Here is an 11,178-nt window from a genome sequence, read left to right as displayed (position 1 = left end):
TGAACCTTAATAATACAAAAACAAAAACAAACTAAGCAAACAACTAGAACAGGAACAGAATCACAGAAATGGAGATCACATGGAGGGTTATCAGTGGTGGGGGGGCAAGGGGGAGAATGGGGACAAAGGTACAGGGAATAAGAAGCATAATTGGTAGTTATAAAATAGACAGGGGAAGGTTAAGAATAGTACAGGAAATGGAGGGGCCAAACAACTTATATGTATGACCCATGGACATGAATTAAGGGGTGGAATACTGGAGGGAAAGGAGAAACAGGACAGAGGGATAAAGGGGAGAAAAAAATGGGACAACTGTAATAGCATAATCAATAAAGTATACTTTAAAAAATAAAATGAAAAGTGCCTGTTAGATTAGGCACAAAGACCATTAGTGAGCTCAGCAAGAACTCACTGCAATAAACAGTACATGCTAATTAACTGACCAACATTATTAGTTCTTGAACGTAACTCTTCTTTTGGGCCAGCAGAATGCCATACGCATGGCACCTCTGAGCCCCTGCTTGCATTGTCCTCCTCCTCAGAAACCTGCTCTAGGTCTCTGCTCAGAAAGTGGAGACTCCCTCCCTGCCTGCATTCAGGGAGAACAAGACCCACTGCTCCAGGGTCCTCAGAGAAGTGTGAGGTGCCTATGTACAGCCCAGCAACTGTGCCCAGGCACAGATTTACCTGCATTTAAACACATCATCAACTCAATTACCTATGTTCAGATTAGCCTCCGCCAATCTTTAAGTACTCTCAGCTGTCTTCAGGTGTTCAGGGGATTCTTATGGAGAGATGTTGATCAGCTGTCCTCCATGTCTCCTGTGGGCAGAACAAAAGGAAACAGGCTTAAATGTCAGCTAGGGATTTAGATGTAAGTGAGAACTCTGCGAGGCCGGGAGATCTTGTTTCCAGCCTTTCTGTCTCATGTAGCCCTAAATATTCCCTTCCCCACCATACCATCGCAAAGAACTATGTAATCATTGCCACTGTTCTTTTGTCTTTTTTGTTATAAAACAAAAACAACAATGACGATAGTATCAAATGATTATACACTTCTTACTTTGTGTCAGGCACTGTTATTGAGTGTTTTAACTCATTTTCCCTCAATACAACAACATGATGGAATAAATACTTTTGCTAACCCCATTTTACAGATGAGAAAACTGAAGCACAGGGTGCTCTTTGGCCAGAGTAACTTGCCAAAGGTTGTACAATGAACAAAAGGCAGAGCAAACATCTGAAACCTCCTGTCCGAGTTCATCCTCTTAACCACTACCTTGCACTGCTAATTTGTAGGTACTGCACTAGAACAGAATTCAAGATAAAGCCAAGCACAGAGACACACTGACACATTGGCATGGAGGCTGCAGCAGACTGTTACAAATGGCCCTAAATGAACACACCTTGCGTAGTCCCCTTCCATAATGAATCCACGCCAGCATGATGACTCGCTTGGCCAATAGCATGGGATGGAAGCAACTTTCTGGCACTTCAATGCTCAGGTTTTCTCTCTCAGAACCCAACTGTCTTGTAAAGAAGTACAGGCTGTCTACCTGTAGAGGGAGGCCACACGTAGAGAGAGGCTTCTACGGTTGAAAGGCCATGTGGAGAAGAGCAGGGGCGCCTCCACTAAGAGCCAGCACCAATGTGGTAAATGAAGCCAATCCGAATCCACTACTCCCAGCTGAACGCCCAGGAGACAGCATTTAGGTCAAAGATGAGCTGCACCTGTTGAGCCCTGCCCCAGCTCCTGACTCCAACAGGGTTGTGTTTTTAAGTCACTTCGTGTTTCTTTTTTATTGTGGTGACATATACATAACATAAAATTCACTGTCTTAGCCAATTTTTAGTCCACAGTTCTTCACATCGCCATGCAATCAGCACCACCATCCACCTCCAGAACATCTTCCTTGTCTCAAACTGAAACCCTGACCCTGTGAAACCTATTCCTCCCCTTCCCGGCCCCGGATTACCACTGTGCTACTTTCTGTCTCTATGAATGTAAGGCAGTAAGTTTTATGGCGGTTTGTTTGGTAGCCACCTATAACTTCATACAGATACTGATGACTTAATAATCTGCTTTTAAAATATATTATGTGTTTGTTAGTTTGTTAAATACCACAGAGTTGTAGAAGCATCGGGAACCCACCCAGAGCCTTAGCTTGCTGTGTCATTAGTTTAATTCTAATGTATCATGATGGCCTGTGGTGTCATAGGTAAAATTATAATTATACCTAACATTTATTTAAAGTTGAAAAGGCAGTTTCACAGCCTTGCGAGGTAGAATTAGTTTTTCATTTTATAGATCAGGGGACCAAGGATCAAAGAGCTTCAGCGACTTGCTCAAGGTCACACAGCACAGAGTAGAACATGTTGGCCTGCGACCATTTATTGATCACTCCTATTTGGGAAGGGAAGTGGGGAATGGACCCAAAAGACAATCCAGCAGCTTGAAAGAGGAGACACAAGCCTTGTCCTCCCAGAGCATCTGCTCTTCAGGACACACCCATGGAGACACCCACAGGAAAGTCCTTCGGTCATGCTGAGTAGCAACCAAGATGGCTCCCTGTGAAATGTTTCGTAGGGTGTGGCTGGGACCCACACTAAGAAACAAGCGTGTCTGGCTGTATTTTGGGCAAGAAGAGCATGATAAGGCAAGTCAGGTACATTTCCATTGAGTAAAGCCATAGAATCATGTCCCATTCCTCCAAGGGACAAAAATCAATTCAGTGGGTCACAAACTACATTTTTTGAGTGCAATAGATAAGAATTCATTGAAATAGTAAGGGCAAGTGTTTTTCTGTGGAATTTCCTTTGTAGTTTTTACACACATTTGAGTCTTTATAATCATGTTTTGGGGAGGATTTGGGTCACATTGTGAAATCTATTTCTTCCTGCGGATGCTGGTGAAAATGCCTGAAAACCATTGTCCTGCCCCGCTTCTCTCCTGGCCACAGCCTTTCTCAAAGTGCAGAAATACTCTGCAGTCTCTGGAGGAGAACAGTCGGTCCACATGCACTGGCCTTAGGCGAACACAGTAGAAAAGAGACAGATGTCATTTTAGCCAAGGACAGCCCTCCAGAGGCAAGTAGGGAATGGCGGGAATGTTTTGTGTAAAATTTCTCCCGCTGCCCACAGGGATTTATGACACAAAGGCCCATGGTGATGCACCGCTGCAAGCATGCGTGAGATGCAGGGAAGCAGGGTCCGGCCTTGGGTCTCCATCAAAGACCCGTAGTTCCTCAAGATGGTCTGGCCCTCCCTCTGCTCTAGAATAGAGGGACTTAACTAAATTATCTTCAGGGAAAGTCTTCCTCTAAGAGAAGAAATGCTGATAAGATTTATATCACTGCCTCCTCAGTTTCCCAAGAAGGGGCACCTGGAGGTAAAGAATGCAGAGGGTAATCAGTCTCTTAAAAAAATGTGTTCGGTTTTTTTGTTTGTTCATATTTTTTTCTGAGATTGTCAGGGACAGATAATACATATCACATTACCTTACTTAATGATAAGATAGTTAATGGACATTTCTGGTTTGAGGCAGGGACTTACCTTGAGTACCCCACCCAGGTCCATGTGTCTACAAGCACGTAACTTACATTATTTTTTATTGATTTTTTGAGAGAGAGGGAGAGAGAGAGAGAAACATTGATTTGTTGTTTCATTTATTTTTATGCATTCATTGGTTGCTTCTTATATGTGTCTTGACTGGGAATCAAGCCCGCAACTTTGGCTTACCAGGACAACACTAATCAAGTGAGCTACCTGGCCAAGATGAAAAGTACACCATTTTCTCATGAATTAAACAATAAACTGTAATCATCTATGTTCACGGTGTGACAGGAAAGTCATGGCACTTCATCACGTATAAAATTTTGTCCCTATAATTAAGCACTATATGCAAGAGAGAAAGAAGTTGGAATTGTTCAGGAGTTAGAAGCACATGGTCATGGTGATTCTTTACCCGGGACTGAGGAAACATGAACTCCTTGACAGCAGAATTTTAATACCGGAGCCTACACAGAGGGAAGGGAGCTGGCCAGTGACCACTGACAGCTCCTCATGTTAAGAAAGGCTCTGTGGCAGAAGAGAAGGAGCTTGGCTATTGCCAAAAGCCATTGTTTTAAAAGAAAAAAGTTGTAGAGCCTCAGCAATAAAGGCTCTGCTTTTGCCAATGTCAACAGGAAGACAGGTGCAGAAAGCACCGAAGAGCTCTTAGACGTGGCCCAAGAAATGTCCCAGAAGCCCTTGCTTCTTGACATGCGTGGATGAACCTGGAGTGTTTCCAGGTATACTCAAATGGGTCTGGCTGGGAGTGACATGGGAATCCAGCAGCTTTGTTTGCAAGTTAAGAGTAAAGATTGTTTTTTGTCAAACAGAAAATATCCTGTCGGTTTGAATTCAAAACAAAGTAATGCTGTTTGGGGATTGATATAAGCACATTCATTCTTGTTGGGAAACTCTACATCTTTGTTCGATGTAGGGAGGGTATATAGGAATTGTTCAAATTGCTTCATTTATATTTTCTTATGGTATAGAGAAATGTATGTGATTGGATGACTAATTTTTTATGGTAATTTTTAGAACATATTCAAACAAGATGCCATTAAATGATTTTAATATTGCCTACCTCTCTGGATATGATAAAATGCACATAAGTATGAAAAGTTTATTAAAGGTCAATGAATTATATTATTATACCAGTGGCTCCTTTCCTCCCCCTAAACTAACCCCAAGTCCAGCTTATCTCAGCAAGCCAAAGGAAATTTAATCTCAGCCTCTGCTATAGATTCAGTGCATTCTGGCTGACATTTTAAACCCTGTTAAAAATCTGGTCGGCTTCCAAGCACATGCAATACTAGAAATGGAGAAATAGTATAGATAACTATCTCATTTTTCTTTCTCTCTGAAACACTGACAATGATTCTTTGTAATATGTCTCAGGACATTGAAGGAAGTTATCCACAAACATTTTGCAGAAGTCTGTCAAGAGCTGATTATTGCAATTTGTATAATGTAGACATTCCGTTTCACAGGCTTCGTGTGCTGCATGATTAACACGTGCGTGGAAGACAATGGGGTCTATAAGCTGCCAAACATATGAGCAACCAGGAATCAAGGTGCATGTTTGAAGAGTGGTGTTTTCAGTTTCCGAGAGGACAGATGATGACCTCACGTGGCATAAGCAGAACCAGATACACACCAATCCCCAACCACCAATCACAGCAGCTATTAGCCAGCAAACCAGGAGAAGCCCATAGCTTCATCTAGTTCCTCAGAAATCCTTGCAAACATGCTGATTTCGGTGGGATATGCCATGTTAGAATTGCATGCTATGAGATAGGAATATCACAGACCCTTGAAATTCACAAACTCAAGCCCTTATTTCTGCAGTTTATTTTCACCAGCACAGCTGCAACCAAGGCCTACATTTTAGGCAGGATTCCCCCCTCTTTGCTATCCCCATCCTGCAGAAGAACTACTGGGTCATAAAGTGCGTGAATAGAGAGGCCAAGGCCACGGCTCCGTCCCAAACTGGATCATAACCTTTTGGAAACTGAACACTGGAGTGCAGTAAGGAGACTTCATTACAGCATCACACAGCACAGCAGGTTTGCTTGACTAATTCTCAGAATCAACCACCCAAGGCAATTTTAGATTTCTTCTTTGATAAGTCTCAGTTCTTTCTAGTGTGTGGGAAGAGACATCAAGATGGTTTAATTCTACTTGCCTTAGGGCTTTTATTTGGGATTTCACCTGTGCCCACCTACTCTTTTTCCCAGAAACAGGAGACCAGTCTCACCACTTTCCCTAGATCGCACAGTAATCTCATGCTTGCAAACACCAAACGAACACCAGGCTAAAGTCCCTCATACTCCTCAACGAAGATGATGACATTTTCTTTCATAACATTGTATTTTCATGTCAATCTTAACTACACTATGTTGGTTAGGTTAAAATTATGAGGAGTTTATTTTAAATTGTTTCTGGATGCACACATTTACAGTAAGTCTATGCATGTTATATGCACATATATATGTGCGTATATGTATACACACAGGTATACACATACAATCAAGTCAACCATTTTTTTAAAGTAAATTCTTTTTAGGAACTGTAATTTTAACTAGTCACCATGACTGTGTGAATCCATCTTTTTTTTTTTTTTATTAAGATAACTTAAATGAGCCCTGGCTGGTGTGGCTCAGTTGGCTGGCATCATCCTGCAAACCAAAATGTTACAGGTTCCATTCCTGATCAGGGCACATGCCTGGGTTGTGGATTGGGTCTCCAGTCGGGGCACGTGCAAAAGACAACCGATCGATGTTTCTCTCGCACACTGATGTTTCTCTCCGTCTCTTTCTCCCTCCCTTCCCCTCTCTCTAGAAGCAAAAAAAGAAAAAAATTAAAGATAAATGTCTGAAGGTATTTGACTTTTCCACGCCATAAAAACACATCCATAATTGAATATCTCTGTACAAACAATAGGTAATGTGCTGATGGTTTCCGTAGAAATGCATCAAGGTTCCTGTTTTCACCTCTGTCGAAGGCTCATTACTGGGTGGAGAGAGATGACTGTTTCACTTTGTCGAGCACTTGAGAGACGCCACCATTATGTTTCTGTTCAGAGCAATCTCTCTGGAGGAACAGTATTGTACAGCTCATGGACTGTGTGCTTACTATTGTCTCTCAAGCCCCACAACATCCCTGAGAGGCTGGGCAGAGCAGAAATAGTTATTTCTATTGACAGATGGGAAACTTGAGCCAAAAGAGGTTGAGTTACTTGCTTGAGGCTATAGTACCCACCAAGTTACAATGTGTGATTCAAATCCAGACCTTCTGTATCCTAACTCACACTCCTTTCTCTACTTTGTACCTTAAGAAAAAAAAAAAAAAAGATACCGGTGCTTTTGAGAGGGACTAAAACTCTCATTTGCTTAGTTCCTCTCCTGAAAACTAAAAACAACAAATACAGAGTGGGGCAAAAGTAGGCTTGCAGATGCTCATGTAAAAATAATATAATAATAATTATTAACAGAATAAAGTTTTGTATACTCACAACTGTAAACCCACTTTTGTCCCACCCTTTAGATCACCAGGTGAGTCCACCACGCGTGGCACCTCTGTGTTACAGCCAGTGGAGGGCGCTCACCCACAGGACGGGCAGTCCGTGCCTTGTATGGCCAGCATGGAGTCTATGCAGTGTATGAGAGAGTTTTATGGTCTGGCAGCAGCTGTCCTGTGTGCGTCCTTGGAGCAGCTCCAAAGCCTTCCTTTGGGCTGTAGCCACCAAATGTTCTCCCCAGTCCAGCCCTCATGATCTGCTCCCTGATCCTCTGTTAAAGTACAAGGGGGGTGGAGAAGGTAGTTGGCACTGGGAACAGTTGGTTATGGGTGAAGGGTTGGCACAATCCTTTCCCCTTTCCCTTGGGGAAAGATGTAAAAGATGAGAGAGATTGGTCACAATTCTTGGAACTTTCTGCAACGGAGGGTGGCAGAAAGCTTTTGTATAAGAAGCAGAACAAGAAGTACTGGTCCTGGTTCTCCAAACTCACAGTGAGTGAGCTGGGGAAGAATTTTGAGATGTCATCAAGTCCATCCCTCATTCACTCATTCATGCGTTCCATTCAACAAATAATTATTGAGTACCTACAATGCAGGATATAACAGAACAAATCAAAGTCCCTGACCTCACATAGTTTAAAAGGGGACCCCCTCCCTTCCGCCAAAATCCCAGAATTATCTTCTGGAGGGTTGGCCCTTTGTAGTACAGGCTTCTCCCAGTAGGTGAGTGTTCTAGGAACCCATCTGTATCTGTGTACCAGCTGGTGTTGTTGTGAGAGGCTGCATTCAACTTCAGTGAATTTTTTTTTTAGTATACTCAGTGCATTTGCGCATTTCATGATGCATGATTTACGAGCACGCCTGCCCACACCACACTGAGTGTTCAGCAGTTTTTGACCAAAAATGGCATTACCCCCATGCCCCACCCTCCCTATTCACCCGATCTCACCCAAAGTGACTTTTTTTCCTCAAATGAAAAAAGTCCTCAAAGGGGAAGGTTTGGCGATGTGGAAGAGGTGAAACAAAAAATGGCAGAAGCACCAACAGGCATCAACATCAAGTTAAAAAACTGTTCTGGGCCGTGGGAAAAAACATCTCAATAGGTGTACTGTACCAAATGGAGGGTACTTTCAAGGTGACTGAAGTTTAAACATGTAAGAATAAATACACAATTTTTTATAAATAAATTCTGGTTTTTTTGGGTCCCCCCTCGTATGTTCTAGTGGGGAGAGAAACAGCAAACAAATCAATAACTAGTGTATCAGCTGGAAATAAGTGCCGTGAAGAACAGGAAAGCAGGGTAAAAGGAAAAGTGATTCTTGGTGGAACAGAGGATGCTACCTTATCTGAGGTCTGCCCAGAAAAAGTCCAGCCATTGTTGATATAACTGGAATGGTTTGCACGACATTGATGGAACCTGGCAGCCAAGGAGAGTGGACTGGAATGCGCACTGTGGACAAGGACGACTTCACTGTACTAGTCAGTGGGGCTGGTAGATGCCGTTGGGTGAGCATGTGTTCTGTGTGGCCCTGGCATTCAAAATGACTGAACGAGCAGCACAGCGAATCTGCATCAAATTTTGAATTAAGTGTGAACATTCCTCTGTGGAAACTATTTGGATGCTTCAGAAGGCCACAGCTGTGGGCTACTGGAGATTGTAGCTTCATCACAGCAATGCACCCCGCTCATTCATCACGTATTGCAGAGTTTTTTGGTGAAACACCAAATCACCCGGGGGGACTCGCCCCCCTATAGCCCTTATTGGTCACCCTGTGACTTCTGGCTTTTCCCCAAACTAAAAATCACCTTTGAAAGGGAGGAGATTTCAGACCATCAGTGAGATTCAGGAAAATACAACAGGGCAGCTGATGGGGATTGGGAGAACTTGTGTGAGGTCCCAAGATGCTTACTTTGAAGGGGACTGAGGCGTCATTGTCCTATACAATGGGGCCAGGACCCCAGTACGGGACACATGAGAGGCAACCACACATTGATATTTCTCTCCCTCTCTTTCTCTCTCCCTTCCTTTCTCTCTAAAAATAAATAAATAAAATCTTGAAAAAAAAAAGATGAAGTCCTGCTGGATTGGGATGAGTGCTAAATCCAATAAAAATTTTAAAAAAAGAAAGAAAAGTTTATACACAAACACATGTATGTGAGCACATAAACAAAGAGAACAAGATGGGAGATGTTTTGCAAGTCTAGAAAGCAGGAACAAGGTCTTTAAAATGTATTTTGAATGATACCTAGTAAATATGTCCACATAAATTAGCCTAATCCTTAGTGTCTGAGAGTAATCAACGTAGTTGTAAGTGATGCAAAAAGATGCAAAGTAAAAGGCAATTCCAAATAACTTAGCATAAGAAATCCCTTTTTTTCCTTGAGAGTACATTATTAAAGCTGGGGACAGTGAAACAAGGAAGGGTGTAGGATAGAAGAAGCAACAAGAGAACCTAGGCATGGCTGACTGGACTCACTGGGGAGTCAGAGAAAAAGGGGGCCTTGGGGACAGGTTCAGGATGAGCTGCTGCTGCCCATTCCTGCCCTGGTTGCAAGTCTCTTGGGGGCCCTTAGAGTGTAGGAGATGCTTGTCTGTGTGGGGAGAAGGGGAAGGAAAGGCACGGGTGTGCTCCCAGGAGCAAGAGAGTGCCAGAACATCAAAAAATGGTGAGCAATTATTTTTGTCAATAGAAAAGTAGTTTCTCTTCACTGCCACTAACAATCAGTAAATAAATATTTAAAGAATATTGGTTTGAAGCAAAGGCATCAAATTAATATCTGTAGTACCCTTGGCTTGGCCCTTGAGCTAAATATGTTTACTGCCATTTTATAGACAGGAAAACTGAGGCTCAAATATTTCCTCTATTTCCTGGGTAATAGGTGGTGGAACCAAAATTGAAACCTGAGTCTCATCAACTCAAGAATTCCATTCTGACTCCCTCTCAGGCAAACTTGACTCTGACTCATCCTTCTCTGATTTTTGTGGTTAAATTATGAATGCAACCAGAATATTAGAACAGGTTAAAACACTGAAATAATTCTTGAAAGAAGCAGCCAGGACATTTTAGATGCAAGTCCAGCTCAGCTTTTGACTCAGAATATTCTTTTTTTAAAATCAATTTCACTTTAAAGATTATACTTCAGTCCATGAAAAACATCTAGAATTGTTTTTAGTTGTTTAAAAGCCTATAACTGTTTTCATTTCACATAGTTTAATAAAGTTCTTCATCCATTCAACACCCTAAAGCAGGAGTCAGGAAACTGATTCTGTAAGACGCCAGTCAGTAAATATTTTCGATTTTGAGAGCCATATGGTTTCTGGCATAATTCCTCAATTCTGCCGCTGTAGCATGGAATCAGCTACAGAAAATACATAGACAAATTAGCCTGGCTATGTTACAATAAAACTTTATTTACGGACTCTTTGAATTTTATATAATTTTATATTCCACGAAATATTATTATTTTTTTGATTTTTTCCCAATCATTTGTAAATATAAAAATTACTCTTAGAGCATGGGCTGTAGAAATAAAATAGTATGTACTAGGCTGGATTTGGTTTGTGGTCCAGTTTGCAAATCTCCAGTCTAGAGCATGAAATCAAGACCTGAAGGAAGAAACTTGTTTAAAAATGTGGAAGAACTAGAACTATGCTCTATTTTTTTTTTTACTTACTTACTTTAATGAGTTGGATCTCATCATAAAGAAATGACAATAGTAAAAGCCACAAGAAGATAATTTAATTATACCTGAGGAAGGGGCATTTTAAGGCCATGAGCCAGAATTGCTGTGAAACATCTTTAGTAAAAGCAAAGCCAGGATGCCTGCCCGTTACTCCACATGCCTTATCTATATGTAATACAGCAGCAAAAACACAATACACTCTTTCTATTAGCAATGCTTCCTTCCCTCCGCCACGAAATTGTATACTGTTATTAACCGCAAGCTCTGAGAATATGAAGCTAAAGGGTAACAGGGAGGAGAACAGGTTACACTTTTTAATTACAATATTTGTTGTTCCAACCTAGAATTAATGGGTATAAAAGAAACATTTGCTTTAATTTTCTCTACTAATGGATAATATATGTATAATCTATATATAATTAAAATACC

The 11,178-nt window shown here is 41.6% G+C and overlaps 1 long non-coding RNA gene across 1 annotated transcript in view; it reads right to left on the bottom strand.

Moving 5' to 3' along the window:
• Positions 1–724: 724 nt before the first annotated feature.
• LOC128780639 (uncharacterized) overlaps positions 725–11,178 on the bottom strand; it is a 38,862-nt gene continuing 28,408 nt past the window's right edge. Inside the window, exon 3 of the long non-coding RNA XR_008426583.1 lies at positions 725–822. This is a non-coding gene — a long non-coding RNA (uncharacterized lncRNA). The remainder of the gene's footprint in view (positions 823–11,178) is intronic.

The sequence above is a fragment of the Desmodus rotundus genome, chromosome 4 (genome assembly GCF_022682495.2).
Source record: "Desmodus rotundus isolate HL8 chromosome 4, HLdesRot8A.1, whole genome shotgun sequence".
In the NCBI taxonomy this organism is placed as follows: Eukaryota; Metazoa; Chordata; class Mammalia; order Chiroptera; family Phyllostomidae; genus Desmodus; species Desmodus rotundus.
Note: the sequence above shows the minus strand (reverse complement) of the source record. Positions and strands in the feature narration are given on the sequence as shown.